Genomic DNA, 18,639 nt, shown 5'->3' on the forward strand with positions numbered 1-18,639 from the left:
AAAGTGCGACATACAATGAACTACTTGAAACAACTCGTTTCAGTTCAAAAACATAATTACTGCCTTATTTTATTATGGTTTTTAATCCAGCCATAAGCCATTGTTCCAATATGCGGAGCACAAATTAAAAACATCTCGTAAAACATGTGTTTCAGCCCTTTTTCCGCCGCACGTTTTGTGAAGACGTATTTCCCATGAAATCATGTCTTATTTCTTCATGATCTATGGCGAGATGGATGTTGCCTCTCGTCTTCGACTAAGGAAAACATACATGCTGTGATTAAATGACGTTTCATGAACTTAAAGCTAAAATAATGTTTGGCAGGTAGAAAGAAAGGCTGGTGGTGTTCATGTGAAATCTTTGCCGTGCATTTATTATGTTTTACCTTCAGCAGTTTTGTGCGCCCTTGAGATCTTGGCCAACGGGCAGCTCCGCTCCACTTCCTTGACCCCTGGTCGCCTACATGTGGACGGGAGAAGGGACGTCGACACTTTTATCTGCACGGGGCCCCCATACGATCAAAGCAACCATCACTCTTTCTTTTCCACCCCTCCCCTTCTGCCCCCCTCAGACTCGCTCGGCTGTACTGTTTTTTTTTTTTTTTTTTTTTTTTTTTTAGATGAAGTCCCAAGCTCGGCATCCTTTCCGAAAGCCCGCACCTTTACGCACCAATGTCCCCCAGGAGCTGAAGGTCCTCCGCTAAAACATCTCAGAGACTTCTCTGGAAAAAGATGTAACTGTTCTTGTGATGCTCTCCAAGTGAAGGAATGTGCCAGCCTCATAGGGGTAAAATCTGGAAGATGGACAGGGTAAATTGACCCGCTGCTGATGAGTGGTTGCCTCTTCTTTTACGCAACCCTGTAATTTCCAGCATTACAGGATGTCAAGTGAGCCCTCAGTCAGTCTTAGCACTTTAAAGTCAACACGGATGTCGTAGCAGGAGGAAAAAGGAGAAAATTCAGAGGTTTCGTTTCAAAATGAAGTGACAACTTTGTTAAAATATCTATATATATATATAGATATAGATACATGTACTATGATCCTGTTCTCCGCGCGACATACATGTTAACAATTCACCCAAGAGATGATGAAAGCTGAAGATGCAATTTATACATGTAGCTGGAAGGCTCAGCAATATGATGCCAAAATGAGGGGCCATTTGACTAAATAAGCTCTTGATCTATCTGTATTTGCTTCTATAACATGGGCGAGACTTTGTCAGACTGCTCCGCAGAAGCAGAATAAGTAATAACATTTTTCTTAATAATAAAAATGAGCTCTTATTCAAAACTAAAGAAAGCTGTTATTTAAACATTTTTAAAAAGTGCTCCCTACTGATCAAAGCATCGCAACAAAACAGATTCGTATAAACCTCATGTTTTACGCATACGACTTGAACACTCGAACAGCTGAACACTTTAAAAAAAAAAAAAACGTTAACCTCCAACCTTATAATACAATCATTTTTATCATAGTGAGCGGTCTTGACTATTTAAAGAGAGAGGAAAAAAAAAACTCTTAGAGAAAGGGCTCCGTCCCTGATGGAGCTCGCGGTTTATCCCCGTTATGAAGCGACTTGGAAATGATGTCTCAATTAACAGTTGCGGCAAATAAATACATAAAGGCATTAGTGTTTTATGGACTTTATGGGATGCCCGTGCTGGGATTTATCGGCCACCAGGGCGATGAGATTAAAGAGCCCCAGACGGGTGGTGCTGACCGGACGTTTAACTCCGACGACCCCCTGCGGCTCGCAGCCCCCGTGGGGGGGATTAATTTACGAAGCGACGCGGTAGCCGGGAAACGCTCTCTTGTGATGTCTCTCCTCGTCATTGTCATATCAGATGCGGCCTTTTGTTCAAGTGTAAAACGGGACCACAATAAAACACTGTCCCGGGTCGCCGCTCCATTCACGCGAACGCGCACACGCGCGTGGGATATTCCAAGGAGCTCGACTCCCGGGTGTCCATCAGTTACTCGAAAAAGCATTCACGTTTCGAGTCGGCTGTCTTAAACATGTCAGCGCTATTGTGCTCGCCAAGCTTTCCATCACATTCAAAAGAGGGTAGAAACACCATTTAACTCATTAATGCCTGCAGCAGGCGCCCGGTCACAGTGACAGTCAGTGCGCAGCTGAACGAGGCAGAGAAGAGCAAAGATTGGCGTTGTGTTGTACAGGGATAGGAGTTGGGAAACTCGCAATGGGCTGTGCTTTAAAATAAGGAAATAAAGGAAATAAAGAGAGAAACTACTAACCACAGAATGAGCAAAACGGGCTGAGTGTTTTCCGCCCCTATACTCATGATACTGTGTGTGGAAGATCAGGATGAAGACAGATGTGCAAAGTGGAACACTTTACATTATGAATTATTTCTTTTTTTTTTTTTTCCTGATGATGCTTTTTAAAGTAAGGAACTTGCAGCTTTGCAGCTATTCTTCGATTTGCAATGATGCAACACTGGTAAGATTTCTCTGTTGCGTTTGTGCGTCTTTGGATGGCAGTGACTGAAAAGATGTTAAATAATTAAATATAAAGATTGAGTTCTGCTGTTATAATCCAGCTGTTCAGTCATATACTGACTCACTTTTACAGTGCAGTTCCTTGACTGGTAACTAAAGCATCATCAATACAAAAACTACTTTCATTCACATTTTTACTGAAGGAAAGTTGTTACTGCTAATTTGCCTAACTGGAAAGTCATAAATTTTATGAAAGTTACAAAAGTAAGGAGTAATAATGTAGTAATTTCATACATTTGATCACATTTAATTTAAATATCTGCAATAAAATCAGCAGTTAAATTTGGAATTTAGATGGACTCTGCCAACTCCCATGAGTTTATATAAATTTGATGGTTTTGCTGTGAATTGATGTGAAGTTCTTTTGGGCCAAAGTTTTGCTTTCCTAAAACTCTGTAGGTGCTACAGTAATGAAACTGTAAAAATAATTCCAAAAATATCCCATCAGTTTGTAAATTCCATTTTTATGTGCTCTAGTCACTAAATCTGGTTCTGTGGCAGGCTCACCTTTTTGTGAAAGTCACACCCAGCCAGCTGGTGATTTTCACTGGGGAACTTCAAACAGATGCCTGCACGGAGGTGGGCATGTGGTACCACCCCCTTCGTCCATTCCCTAGAGGAAAGGGTCCATCCTTCATTGAGCCTCTTTGACTTTACCTCCGGTTTTTATCACACTTCATCCCCAGGACTGAAGCCTTTCAATCATTCACAGATGGGTGTTCAGGACACATCCCCCCAGCCACCCCCACCCTCAGTCCTTGACAGCTACAGCCTACAGAAAGCGACATTAGGAGGGATGTGTATGTGATGGGGAGATGTTTTTCTGTGAAATAGTTAAATGATGTAATCAATTACCAACTTGCTGTACCTAAGCATTTTCTCTTTTCACTGATTTGAGTTTTGCTGATCAAGACCCTTTTAGGCTCCTTGATTGGCATCTGGATAGTGGTGTTTCCTGTCCTGTGTTCTTAGGGATTAGCCATGGAAATCACATGATGAAGCAGTTAGCAAAAATAAATGGATAAAATTCCAATAGAAAAGATTGTTTCTATTGGAACGAAAAATAGCCGAGGGTACACGTGGACGACCGGCTGGAGTGGACATGCAACACAGAGGCCCTGTAAAAGAAAAGACACAATCACCTTCCCTTTCTAAGAAAGTTTAGGTCCTAGGAGTATGCAGGACTCTGTTGGAGATGATCTACCAGTCAGTTGATGCTGGTGTGATTTTTTATGCAGTGGAACGTTAGGACAGTAACGTCAACGCAGGAGATGCCAACTGGATCACCAAGCTAATCAGGAAAGCTGACTCTGCCCTGTGAGTGAAGCTGAATTCCATAGTAGAGGTCACACAGAAAGACTCAGGTCTATCATGGACAGTGGATGGAGATTCACACTCTCTGCATGCCACCACAACAAAACAAAGGAGCACGTTCAGCAATGGGCTGGTCTGGCTGCAGTGTTTTAAGGAGATACCAGGAGCTATTTCTACCAGCAACTGTCAGGTTCTTCAATGAGTCCTTGCTAAATATCTTTATGATAAACTGCCTGGTATTAATATGTGTGCAGATAAGCAATTTAGTGACAGAAGTTTTTAATTGCCCTTTAAACATGATATTTCCCATTCTCCATTCCTTTTGTGTTATATCTTGCTTTGCAATTAATCAGTAATAATTTAATTGAAAAACTGAAAACTGCACATGAAGTTTTCCAATTAACACATCCAAAAGAATAGAACAGGCGGTATATTTTAGCCATTTACTTTTTTTGTTTGTTTGTTATACAGTACCAAAATGGAATTTATAAACAACCTTGCTCTTGGCCTCTGTCATGACATGCCATCTTACATATCAATGTCAACAGAGAATAGGAAGAGGGTTTGGACACATCTGTTCAGCAGGTTCTCCTTTTTTTTTCCACACAAGAACTTATATTGGTTGCAGATGATGCCTTCACTCTGTAGAGGTTGATTGTTTCAAGATTGGACAGAAGCTTTCCTTTTTGGCCCCTCAGCACAGAGAGGATAAAAAGAAGACTGTTGATACATTGTGATTCTGGGGCAGATGTTGGAAGGAACAACTGTGAGCTAATATGAGCTGTCGCAAGCATGAAGTTATTGTCATTCAAATATCTTGATTATCAGTATGAATTCCTTAGTATCTGAAGTGGCTGTCAACTCATGGCTTTCCAAATGTGAGACCACATATAAAATGTTTTTAAACATTCCAAATTACACCATAGAAGTTGATTTGAAAATTTGGAAATACAATAACTAAACAGTAGTTTCTTCAATTTAAAATGGAATATTATTTACCATTGTAATCAATAACTTAACTGACATACACACATTGTCTAAAACCATTTGTCCCATGCGGGGAGCTGGAGCCTAACCAAGCAACACAGGACATAAGGCTGGAGAAGGGGGACACACACCCAGGATGGGACGTCAGCCCGTCACAAGGCACCCCAAGCGGGACTTGACCCCCAGACCCACGGGAGAGTGGGACCCAGTCAAACCCACTGCACCACCACTCCCCAACTTAACTGAATCTTAAAAGACAATTTGAACAAATTTGCAACTGACTCCCAAATATTAGTTTAAGCAAATCTTTAACTGACTTCTAATTTAATCTTTTTCTTCTTCGCTGTAACTTGATTTCTGAAGATTGCCAACAATCTTTGTCAGCAGCATTCTAAAAGAATGAATGCGTTTTTTTTCTGTTCATGTAACATATCTTTTTTGTATAGTTCTCAGAGATATAAGTCGCTTTGGAGAAACGCGCCTGCTAAATGAATAAATACTGTAAATGTTTTAGATTTAAAACTTTCCTTCCATTGCTTTTGCAGAAAAGAGGTATTTGACATTTCTGCATGGATGTACTTTAAAGGGTAGCACGACATTAGATGAGCAATCCAGAGTATGCGATCACATGTTTGGTGTACTGTGCCTCTAGGTGGTGAGTCTATTCAGAACACACCCTAATAGACCACAACGACCTAACACCATGTAGATGTTCCAGGGTTTCCACGGATACATGCTGAAGGAGAGACACTAACTCGATGCAGAAGGTAAAGGGGAGACACCAGTGCGTGAGACTAGGACCTTCCCTGGGCGTTTCCGTGGATGCCCAGTGGCTGAATCACAGAAAACCCTATGGTGCCCTTTCCACTGAGGGGGAGAACTGGGTGTCAACCTGTCAATTATCAACCAAACCTCAACTGTCATTACCTGCACAGAGGCTACCATCTGCCATATGATACACACAGGCTATGTAACCATGCATGCATGTTTTTGCAATGGAAAAGGTGTTGGCTATGAAAACAGCTACTGAAAGAGGAAATGGAAAAGTCATGTATCATTGTCAAAAAGACAGTTTAGTTCTTCATTTCCCCTTATTTAACCTTTTAAAACTACCAGTTATTAATGTGTAATTCAAACACCCTGACTCCAGGACAGGATATTACATAAGTTTAAATAGTCATCTTAGGACAGGCAAAGACAAGCTAAGGCATTGAAAATGGGTGTTGTTGTTACTGAAGAAGAAAGTTTCTGTGTCTTGAGACACCGGTAGGCAGAAGTACTGTCATGGTGAGAAACACTTAGTATTATAGTATCAGGTATCAGACGTTCACCTTCACCTGTTTTTGCGTATATGAGGATAGATCCCTAAAAAGGAAAACTTTAAAGCTTGAAATAAACTTTGGTCCTGTTGTTCAAAATTTGTGGTGCCTCGTGAAAGATATTGGATTGTGACAGTCATTAGATCTAGAAAAAAAAGGAAATAGTCCAGCTGACATTTCGTCTTCTAACAACTCTAAATTCTCATCTAAGCACATCACAACTGATGTGTGACTGTTGGGTCTGAGATTCCCAGTTGTTGAAAAAGAGTATGGAAGCTCAAAAAAAATCTTGAATCTGTGCACTCCTCAGAGCGTGGAGATGTCAAGACACTGCTGAATTACTCAGGCTGCTCAGATCAACCAGTCTTGACCCACAATTCTAAATCTGACCTTACCATGCAGTTTTCATATGTGTGGAACATTTCAGTGTGCATTTGAAAAAAGCAATGGGCAATTTATTAATTATTAAATCTACAGTGCTTCTTGAAAATATGTGAACCCTTCTGTCTATTAATTTTACCACAAAATTGTAATTTAATGAGAAGTCTGTCTCAACTGACATAATATGTGTTATTCCCAGTTCCATATACCAAATATTGCATTGCAGAAAATGACGAGCATAGAAGAAAAATGGAAATAATGCAAGATCAGAAATAAGCTGCACTGATTAAATCAAGTAGGTGAGTACAATGAGATGTGTAAATCATCATCATTTATTCCTTTTATAATTTTCTTTAAAAATTTAAGATTTAGATTGTATAAGTGTATTTTAACATTTTATAGAAAAATTACTCCTCCGTGAACCGCCACCTTATCGTGGTGGAGGGGTTTGAGTGCCTGAATGAGTCCAGGAGCTATGTTGTCTGGGGCTACATGCCCCTGGTAGGGTCTCCCATGGCAGACAGGTCCTGGATGACAGACGAGACAAAGCGCGGTTCAAAAACCCCTTATGACAAAAAAATCAAGGCGTCCGTTTACCCCGCCCGGTATGGGGTCACCGGGGCCCCACCCTGGAGCCAGGCCTGGGGGGGGGGCTCGCATGCGAGCGCCTGGTGGCCAGGTCTATGCCCACGGGGCCTGGCCGGGCTCAGCCCGAAGCCACAACGTGGAGCCGCTCTTCGGTGGGCTCACCACCTGCCGGAGAAACCATAAGGGGCCGGTGCGTTGTGATTTGGGCGGTGGTCGGGGCCGAGTGCCCGGCCGACCCAAACCTCGGGCGCCAACTCTGGTTTTTGGGACTTGGAATGTCACCTCACTGGCGGGGAAGGAGCCTGAGCTGGTGCGGGAAGTTGAGAGATACCGTCTAGATATAGTCGGGCTCACTTCCACTCACAGCTTGGGTTCTGGAACCACTCTACTCGATCGAGGGTGGACTCTCCACTATTCTGGCGTTGCCCAAGGTGAGAGGCGGCGGGCTGGTGTGGGCTTATTAATAGCCCCCCAGTTCAGCCGCCATGTGTTGGAGTCTACCCCGGTGAATGAGAGGGTCGTCTGCCTACGCCTTCGGGCCAGGGAACGGTCTCTCACTGTCGTTTGTGCTTATGCGCCTAGCGGCAGTGTAGAGTACCCGGCCTTTTTAGAGTCCCTGGGGGGCGTGCTGGAAAGCGCTCCCACTGGGGACTCTGTCGTTCTACTGGGGGACTTTAACGCCCACGTGGGCAGCGACAGTGATACCTGGAGGGGCGTGATTGGGAGGAACGGCCTCCCTGATCTGAACCCGAGCGGTGAGTTGTTATTGGATTTCTGTGCTAGTCGCGGTTTATCCATAACGAACACCATGTTCATGCATAAGGGTGTCCATCAGTGCACTTGGCACCAGGACACCCTAGGTCGGAGGTCGATGATCGACTTTGTAGTCGTTTCTTCTGACCTTCGGCCATATGTCTTGGACACTCGGGTGAAGAGAGGGGCTGAGCTGTCAACTGATCACCACCTGGTGGTGAGTTGGATTCGATGGCGGGGGAAAAAGCTGGACAGACCTGGCAGGCCCAAACGCATAGTGAGGGTCTGTTGGGAACGTTTGGCGGAGGCCCCTGTCAGAGAGGTCTTCAACTCCCACCTCCGACAGAGCTTCAACCAGGTCCCGAGGGAGGTGGGGGACATTGAGTCTGAATGGACTATGTTCCGCTCCTCCATTGTCGGTGCGGCTGTTCGGAGCTGCGGCCATAAGGTCTCCGGTGCCTGTCGCGGCGGCAATCCCCGAACACGGTGGTGGACACCGGAAGTAAGGGATGCCGTCAAGCTGAAGAAGGAGTTCTATCGGGCCTGGCTGGCTCATGGGACTCCTGAAGCAGCTGACGGGTACCGACGGGCCAAACGGAGCGTGGCTCTGGCAGTCGCCGCGGCAAAAACTCGGGCTTGGGAGGAGTTCGGTGAGGCCATGGAGGAAGACTTTCGGTCGGCCTCAAAGAGATTCTGGCAAACCGTCCGGCGACTCAGAGGGGGGAAGCGGTGTTCCACGAACACTGTTTACAGTGGAAGTGGTGCGCTGCTGACCTCAGCTGAGGATGTTCTCGGGCGGTGGAAGGAGTACTTTGAGGATCTCCTCAATCCCTCCGACACGCCTTCCGTAGAGGAAGCTGAGGCTGGGGACTCGGAGGGGGACTCGTCCATTACCCTGGCTGAAGTTGCTGAGGTAGTCAAAAAACTCCTCGGTGGCAAGGCTCCGGGGGTGGATGAGATCCGCCCCGAGTTTCTCAAGTCTCTGGATGTTGTGGGGCTGTCTTGGCTGACACGCCTCTGCAGCATCGCGTGGAGTTCGGGAACGGTGCCTCTGGACTGGCAGACCGGGGTGGTGGTCCCTCTTTTTAAGAAGGGGGACCGGAGATTGTGTTCCAACTACAGGGGGATCACACTCCTTAGCCTCCCTGGGAAAGTCTATGCCAGGGTACTGGAAAGGAGAATCCGACCGATAGTCGAACCTCGGATTCAGGAGGAGCAATGCGGTTTTCGCCCTGGCCGTGGAACACTGGACCAGCTCTATACCCTCACTAGGGTGTTGGAGGGTTCGTGGGAGTTTGCCCAACCAGTCCATATGTGTTTTGTGGACCTGGAGAAGGCATTCGACCGTGTCCCTCGTGGCATCCTGTGGGGGGTGCTTCGGGATTATGGGGTTCGGGGCTCGTTGCTACGGGCTGTTCGTTCCCTGTATGACCGGAGCAGGAGCTTGGTTCGCATTGCCGGCAGTAAGTCAGACCTGTTCCCGGTGCATGTTGGACTCCGCCAGGGCTGCCCTTTGTCACCGATTCTGTTCATTATTTTTATGGACAGAATTTCTAGGCGCAGTCAGGGAACGGAGGGTGTCTGTTTTGGTGGCCGCGAGATCTCGTCTCTGCTTTTTGCGGACGATGTGGTCCTGTTGGCTTCATCAAGTCAAGACTTGCAGCGTGCACTGGGGAGGTTTGCAGCCGAGTGCGAAGCGGCGGGGATGAGAATCAGCACCTCCAAATCCGAGGCCATGGTTCTCAGTCGGAAAAAGGTGGATTGCTCCCTCCGGGTTAGGGGGGAGTTGCTCCCTCAAGTGGAGGAGTTTAAGTATCTTGGGGTCTTGTTCACGAGTGAGGGAAAAATGGAGCGGCAGGTCGACAGACGGATCGGTGCGGCGTCTGCAGTAATGCGGTCATTGTACCGGTCTGTTGTGGTGAAGAGGGAGCTGAGTCGTAAGGCGAAGCTCTCAATTTACCGGTCGATCTACGTTCCTACCCTCACCTATGGTCATGAACTCTGGATCATGACCGAAAGAATGAGATCGCGGATACAAGCGGCAGAAATGAGTTTCCTCCGCAGAGTGGCTGGGCGCACCCTTAGGGATAGGGTGAGGAGCTCAGTCACCCGGGAGGAGCTCGGAGTAGAGCCGCTGCTCCTCCGCATCGAGAGGAGCCAGTTGAGGTGGCTCGGGCATCTGTTCCGGATGCCTCCTGGACGCCTCCCTGGGGAGGTGCTCCGGGCTTGTCCCACTGGGAGGAGGCCTCGGGGCAGACCCAGGACACGTTGGAGAGACTATGTCTCCCGGCTGGCCTGGGAACGCCTTGGGGTTCCCCCAGAGGAACTGGAGGAGGTGTGCGGGGAGAGGGAGGTCTGGAGTACTCTGCTCGGACTGCTGCCCCCGCGACCCGGCCCCGGATAAAAGCGGAGGAAGATGGATGGATGGATAGAAAAATTATGAGCATCTCTGAAGGGTTCACATACTTTCTTATGGCAGTGACTCACACACTCACTTCTGGTAACCAACTGGCCAAGTCAGAACTGCAGTGGTCCAGAATCCATACCAGAGGTATAGTGGCACAAAACTAAGAGTGTGCGCCAGCGATTCTATCTATTAAATAAAACCCCAGTCAGTGAAGAATTCAATTTGACTTTGAGTCTGACCTAACCTAAGTAGGAGTTCTGCTGCACCTAAATGTAAGTGAATAATAATAATAATAATAATAATAATAATAATAATAATAATAGGACCTACTACATGCAAATTATGCTGAAGTTTGGCTACATCATCCCTCAAGGTTTATTGTAACTTGCATAATGACACTTAGGTTAACAGAAGGTGTGTTTTCAGGCTATTCATTTATATTTTTAATGTGTGTAAAGGCTGCTTTTTGCTCTGCCAGATGATAACAGTGGTGATTCACAGAACCAAACTGTGCTGAATGACAAAAGGAAGGGTCATAGGGAACAAATAAGCATCTATTAAAAAACAATGTAAAAACTAGGTCTTATTTTATCAGGACTTGCTTTCGTATTTCAGTCTTAATTACCGAAGACAGTTATTTTGTAGTCATTGACTACACACCACCTGAAATCTACAGTGAGGCATTTTGAAGAACTGCTAAAATGCACAGAGAAACTTTTAAAACAAAAAAAAAAAAAACTTGAAAAGTTTGACTTAAAAAGTACAACTGTTTAGACCGAAGCAGATAACTAACTACTTTAAATACGAAGATACCTAAACCAAGAGCAAGACGATCTGTGCTGTTTCAGGAAAGCCAACAACTCATTTGTCAGTTGTGCCAGCACTAACACTGCTAGCTTTCAAATGCTTTCACATAAAATTATATACAAAATTTTGTGGTAGATTTCTACTGTACAAGTTCCATTTGATTCATTCTGTGGATTCTGAAGCTCTTGTGCATACCTTTAAAGCGAATAAGAACTGTCATCAGTGCATGAAGTAACCCATGCCAACCTTTTTTGACTGTTAGGCGGCACTTTTACACTGTATTACTTCCTGTACTAAAGCATGCAGCCAACTGTCTGACGGGCAGTCTTTAATCAACATGACATCATCCTACAACTTGATTATTTTCCCCAGGAAATTCCAGATCCGGCACTCCATGCTGCAGCGCTTGGAATGAAGTACTGGACTTTGAGAAGCTTTTGATCTTGCTAAATAAGGTGGCAGGTGGCTAGTTCACTTTGCCGGACTCTGAACCACATGAGCCACTACCAGCACTCCATTCTCTCACTCACCTTCTTCTCCCTCCCTACTATTTGCCCCACTTTCCCACATGCTTAGTGTCACTCCACCAGCCAAATAGCTGAGGTGGTGTAGACCAGTTCAACTTGACCTCAAACTGACCGCTTATTTTTCCTCATAACATTAATGAGTTGATAAAGGTTTCCCCAACTTGCACTCCTTTTCACTCCTTTTATGCCTGTGCAGCTATTTTATATCTCATTGCAAAAACAATTTTACACCTTCATTGGCGTAAAGGCACAAAAATGTCAATTTTTTGGAGAGGAGAGGGTGGTTGCACACTGAAGTAAGTAAAAAATGGAAGAATCATGTTATATTTTTTCTTAACGAGACATTTGATTTTGCTTTTTGAGTTTGTGGACAAAAATATACACTGATTCAGCAAATGAATGTAAGACATTTAAACAACAAAAAAAAAAACAGTTATTTTAGTATAAATAGGAAGAATCAAGACGGCACCAATGCATGGCGATGTGTTGATGGCCAATCTTCGTAGACTTGTTAGCCTCTGGTAAGTGGCTTAGGTCTATTTGAACCTGCACTGCTAAGTTCAGGAACAGCTTTTACACCATTGCTATAATAGTGTTCAACACTCATTAACATGCCACCTTTTCCAACTAGAAGTTGCACTGATCCTTCCAAGCACATCACTTGCATTGTCACTTTTAAGTATTATGGCTATTTATTGTTATTGTTACTGGCATTGAGGGGTGCGGTGGCGCAGTGGGTTGACCCACAGTCCTGCTCTCTGGGGGGTCTGGGGTTCGAGTCCCGCTTGGGGTGCCTTGCGACGGACTGGTGTCCTGTCCTGGGTGTGTCCTCTCCCTCTCTCCAGCCTTATGCCCTGTGTTGCTGGGTAGGCTCTGGTTCCCTGTGACCCCGTATGGGACAAGTGGTTCTGAAACTGTGTCTGTGTGTTACTGGCATTATTCATTTATTTTATTCTGTAGTATTCTTTATTGCAGGGGAGCACGGTGGCGCGGTGGTGCTGTGGGTTGGGCCGAGTCCTGCTCTCTGGTGGGTAGGGGGTTCCAGTCCTGCTTGGGGTGCCTTGCGACGGACTGGCGTCCTGTCCTTCCTGTCCACCCTTATGCCCTGTGTTGCCAGGTTAGGCTCTGGCTCCCCGTGACTCTGTAGGGGGCAAGTGGTTAAGACACTCTTTATTGTGTTGTCTATAGTCTGTGGGGAAGCATTCAAGAAAGAATTTCATAGTACTTTGTACACAGATGACAATAAACCTTGAACTCTAACTTACAGCTTGATTAAATTGAATTTCTTTGAGTTTTCTTTGTTTCATGGAAAGGTATTTGTGTGCATTAGTACAGTCAAATATGTCTAACTTTTGGGTTTTGTTAAAATTTTTTATAAGCTGTCTCTCGCCCTCTTATTGTGCTTAAATATGAAGTCATACCTTATCGAAGTACTGTACATTGGTGCTGCTCAAGTGCTGGTTAGTGAGGAATTGTGAGTAAGAGGACTTGGAACATACACTTGATCGTGCCACACTGAAGGTTTTTGCCAACAGTACTACTCTGCTCTGCTCTTTAGATGCACAAAATGATCCATTGTTTGGCTGGCAAAATTAAAATAGTGTAAGCAGTAGATTTCCCCACTCTGCATTATGTATAGAAGTATGTGATCACTTGTAAGATATGATCTTAGATGTTTGCTGTGAAAGGAAGTTGCTTTGTGAAGTGGAAATTCATAACTCCTTCCCCTACACCCTTCTCCTTTCCTCACACCAAGACAAGTGCATTGTGTTTCCTCTCAGTAGTGCCTCACAGGTGAAATCACAGACTGTGTTCCATCTATCTCACAAAATGACCCGCATCACTATCACTACCACTTGAGTATGTGGTCTAAGGTATGTCTGTAGACAGGATTCTAGAACACTAGAATCCATGAGAAGGAAAACAAATTTGGATTGCTTTTTTCTTGAAAAATAATCTGTACTTGCACTGCATTTGTGGATGGAGATGATAATATGAATATCATTAATAATAAAAATGCAAAAAGACATAAGTATAACAAATATATAGTTATAATGCTTGTATTCAAACATTTTTTCACTGTGCAATTTAAGAGTAGATTTAAGTAGACTTGAAAACCTGGCTGGGGTACTGTCCTGAAGTGGTTTGATTCATATTTAGCTAACCATTGAACATTTGTCTTGAAATCAGATGATTGCATCCCCTCCATCTCAACTACGGTTCGGTATGGTGTGTCACAGGGCTCTGTGTTGGGTCCATTACTGTTCTCACTGTATATGTTACCATTGGGTGATAATAGAGCAGACTCTATTTTCTGAGGAAGCTCAGATCTTTCAATGTGTGCAGCAAGATGCTGGAGATCTTCTACCAGTCTTTTGTTGCGAGTGCTATCTACTTTGCTGTGGTCTGCTGGGGGAGCAGCATCAATGCCAGAGATGTCGGCAGGATGAACAAACTCATCCGTAAGGCCTACAGCATCATTGGACAGAACATGGAGACATTTGAGTCAGTGAGGAATAGGAGGTCACTGAACAAACTGCTCTCCATCATGGACACTCCATCCCACCTACTTCACAGCACATTGCAGAGACAGCGAAGCTCATTCTCTAATAGACTCATTCAGCTCTGCTGTCATAAAGAACGGTTCAGGAAATCATTCCTACCGTTCGCAATAACACTGTTCAACAGCTCACCTCTGTGTGGCAGATGAACTATTCAGCACTATTGTTAGTTCATTTTGTTACTACTTCATAATTATATTACCATTCTGCACAACTTGCACTATATACTGTTGCACTACTTGCACTACATACTATTTTGATTTATTTTTTTAAATACACTTATTCACTATTCCTCCAACTGTATATATGATTGTACATGTTTTTATCTTGTGTTTTTCCACTTGTTTTATATTTTTTATATTGCTAGTATTTTAAGATCTGTATTCTGCTGCTGTAACATAATTTCCCTTGTGGGATCTATCTATCTATCTATCTATCTATCTATCTATCTATCTATATTCGCAAACACTATGTGAGATTCCATTCATATGCCAATGACACACTGCTACTGTATATGTTTTGTTTAAGCCTGTTGACCCATCACATGTGGTGTCTTTAGCTAACTGTTTAGTAATATAAAACTATGGGTGAGTAAAAATTTTTTATCTCTAAATGCCACTAAAACAGAAGTACTTGTGGTGGGGGGTGATGCCAAAACTCTTGACACAATCACACCAGTCTTTACCACAAATGGCCTTACGCCCTGTGTTACCGGGTAGGCTCCGGTTCCCCGTGACCCCGTAAGGGACAAGCGGTTCTGAAAATGTATTAGTTTCAAGCCTACAGATTGTCTCAAGGATTTGGGTGCCCTGTTGGATGGGACGCTGTCATTTGTGTCTCATGCAAATGCTTTGACTAAGTTGTGCTTCCTTCAGTTAAAAAACATAGCTAAATTACAGCAATTCCTATGTAGGTAGGATGCTAAGAAATTGATTCATGCTTTTGTTTCAAGTAGGCTGGACTATTGTAATGCTTTATTATTGGGTTGTCTGTACCAAACTATATCCAGGCTACAGTTGGTACAAAATGCGGCTGAGAGAACTGTTACTAGAACTAGGAAGTACGACCATATAACACAGGTACTTAAATTGTTGCATTGGCCCCCGGTTACATTTGGAGTTGGTTATAAAATCCTACTTTTGACCTATAAGGCAGTACATGGCATTGGTCCCTCTTACCTTTGTGAGATTATTGATTTTTATATCCCAGGATGATATCTTCGTTCATCGGATGCAGGTTACCTTAAAGTACCTGTGATCAATAAGACCTCAGTAGGAGGTCACGCCTTTAGTTACAGAGCACCTAAACTGTGGAAAAGTCTACCAGTTACTGTCAGAAATGCCCCATCTTTCTCTGTCTTCAAATCCAGACTAAAGACTTACATGTTTACTCAGGCATTTTACCTCGAAATGTAATTCCACTTGTCTGTGTTTGTTTTTACCACCTCTACAGCAATGCAAATTAAATCTACTTGTTTAAGTTATAAATTACTAACTATTTCTTCTTGTTGAGCATTGTCAGCCTACACTAAGGCCTGAGGAGGCCAGCTGGTGGTCACAGACGCACCCCATGACGTCTGAAGATGATGACCAACTGCCATGATGGATGAAATGTACCTTGCTAAACTTTGGAAATCAAGCTACCATATAGCAACAATGTCATAGTTACCTGTAATCTGACTTAGAAGTGTTATTGAATGGAGAATGCCCAGGAGGGGTGGGCAGCCACTGGTACTTGAACCCCCCAGAGATTTTTCTCCCTCGACTTTCAATTGGGAGTTTTTGTTCCTTTCCTTCATGGCCAGTAAGCTTACTTATACTTATGCATTATATAAAAGCATTGTATTACGACAGTCTGCAGTTAATTGTCTTCTTTGTTTCTTTGTTCTGATGTTTTTTTACCTTATGCTTCTGCTAAAGCACTCTCTGTCACTGTGTGAGAGGAGCGCTCTATAAAAATAAATTGAATTGAACTGAATTGAATTGAAGGAATGTTGGAGTAACATGCTACATGTGTCCTGTTCAGTTTCTCATTGCCTAAAACAGAACCTGATTCATATGCCAGAGTTATGAGCCAACCAGAGAAGGAGATTAAATAATTTGCTCCTAAATGTTTATGTGCTTTTTTGTGGTGTTACTGAAGTTTTAATTAGTTTTCATTTTGGCTTTTCATTAGCTATATGCAGATCTGACAACTTATTGTTTACTTTGCAGGTGTCACGCCCCCAACCGTGTGCCCGACAATCGCAACTGTGAGCAATCTGGGAGGCAGGGTATAAAGAAGCTGTCTGGAAACACCTGATTGTGGAACCTTACCTTGAGAAGATGTACTTTATGACTAATGCACCACGACTGATTCCCTGGTTTTTTTCCCCCCTCCGATCTCTCCTCTTCCCATCCTTGTATTCCTGTGTCTGGTTTCTTTGGCTCTTTGGCTTTGTTTAATCGACCACGGCTTATGTGTTACCCTTTGTATGACACCTGCTGATCGACCAAACCTTGCCTGTCCCTGACCATGCCTTTGTCTTCTCTTTTCTGGTTTAAAACCACGTGTGATTGAATCCGTTGTGTTGGTCTTCTGTGCTCCACCATGACAGCAGTCGAAAAATTTTTTGGTTAGATTTTTCTCTTGAAAAATGATGGGTACATATTTACAGTGGTGTTTTAAAGTTTGTCAACCCTTTAGAATTTTATCTTTTTCTCCATAAATTTGACCAAAAACAGAATCATATTTTCATGTAAATCCTAAAACTAAAAAGAGAACCCAATTACACAAATGAGACAAAAGCATTACACATTTATTTATTGAGGAAAATTATATGTTACATATCTCTGTGTGGCAAAGTATGTGAACCTCTAGGATTATCATTTCATTTGAAGGGAAATTAGTCAGATGTTTCAGTCAATGGGATGGCAATCAGGTGTGTGGGGGGGGGGGGGGTGTCCTTCATTATTTAAAGAAGAGAAATTTGGGGCTTCACAATCAAAGTCTGATCTTCACAACCCAGATTTGTGCAAGTCTGCCATGGCTCAAACAAAGGAGATTTGTGAGGACCTCAAAAAGAGAGTTGTTGATGCTCACCAGGCTGGAAAAGGCTACAAAACCATTTCTAAAGAATATAAACTCCACCAGTCCACTGTCAGGCAGATTGTGTGCAAATGGAGGAAATTCATCACCATTGTTACTTTCCCCAGGAGTGGTTGACCAATAAAGATCACACCAAGAACAAGGCATGTAATGGTCTGGGAGGTCACCAAGAAACCCAGGGTGATGTCTAAGGAACTAAGGCCTCTCTTGCATTGGCTAATGTCAGTGTTCATAAGTCCACCATCAGGAGAACACTGAACAACAATTGTGTGCATGACAGGATTGCAAGGAGAAAGCACTTTTAAAAAGAACATTACTGCCCATCTATGCTTTGCTACAGACCCTGCGGATGGATCTCACCAAAAATGAACTTTTTGGCTTGAACGAGAAGCGTTTTGTCTGGTGAAAGGAAACACTGCATTCCAGCATAAGAACAAACATGGTGGTGGCAGTATCATAGTTTGGGCCTGCTTTGCTGCCTCTGGACCAGGACAGTTTGTTATCATTGATGGAACTTTGAATTCTAAATTGTACCAGCAAAATGTACAGGAAAATGTCAGGGTATCCCTCTGTGAACTGAAACTCAAGAGAAAGTTAGTCATTCAGCAAGACAATGACTCTAAACCTACAAGTCGTGCCAGGCCCTTGTCATTTTCCTATAACCATCATCCACACAGGGCAAGAGAAGAAAGGGTCAGCCACAGAACCTTTGACTTCAAAGCTGACATCATCAAACTTGGCTACATACGAAATCACTAGAGAAGATGGAACAGGACAGAAGTTTCTGGAAAACTATTGTTGGTGGCTTACACACCACCTGGGGTGATGTGCAAACTAACTGAATAACTCATTCACCCTATTCTGTTTTATCGTAAAAAAAATAAAGGATAAAAATCACATAACCTTTTTGTAACACCTTTCTGAGATTAGAGGTTTAAAGATCCCTCACAAGGTGTTCAATTATTGTGTACTCCAGAACAATTCTGGATCTACAAGAAGCTATAGTTGAGAGTGAGTTGACACCTTATTCACTGGAGGGCAACCTCCCACACCTCCAGCAGCCACCCAACAATACCCTCCCTCAGACTCCATGTCAAGTTTCTTTTGTGCCTGATGGACATAACCCACGTTCTAAGAATCAGATGTCGCAACAGAAAAGTACTACCAGCTCCTTGGAGATGGGGGACCCAAAATGCAAAGAAGCATCAGAAATGAGTAAGAACACAGCTGTGATGAAGAAAAAAAAATCTACCCTCCTCGTCCAGACCTGGTTGCTTTGTGTTTTTATCTGAATGAGAAGAGCGGTTCCGGCCTCCTGGAACCAATATTCTGGGGATACAGGAGTGGTCTCCATTGACTAGATTCCATACCTTGCCAACCTCCATAC

This window comes from Scleropages formosus, chromosome 3, assembly GCF_900964775.1.
Source record: "Scleropages formosus chromosome 3, fSclFor1.1, whole genome shotgun sequence".
Taxonomy (NCBI): Eukaryota; Metazoa; Chordata; class Actinopteri; order Osteoglossiformes; family Osteoglossidae; genus Scleropages; species Scleropages formosus.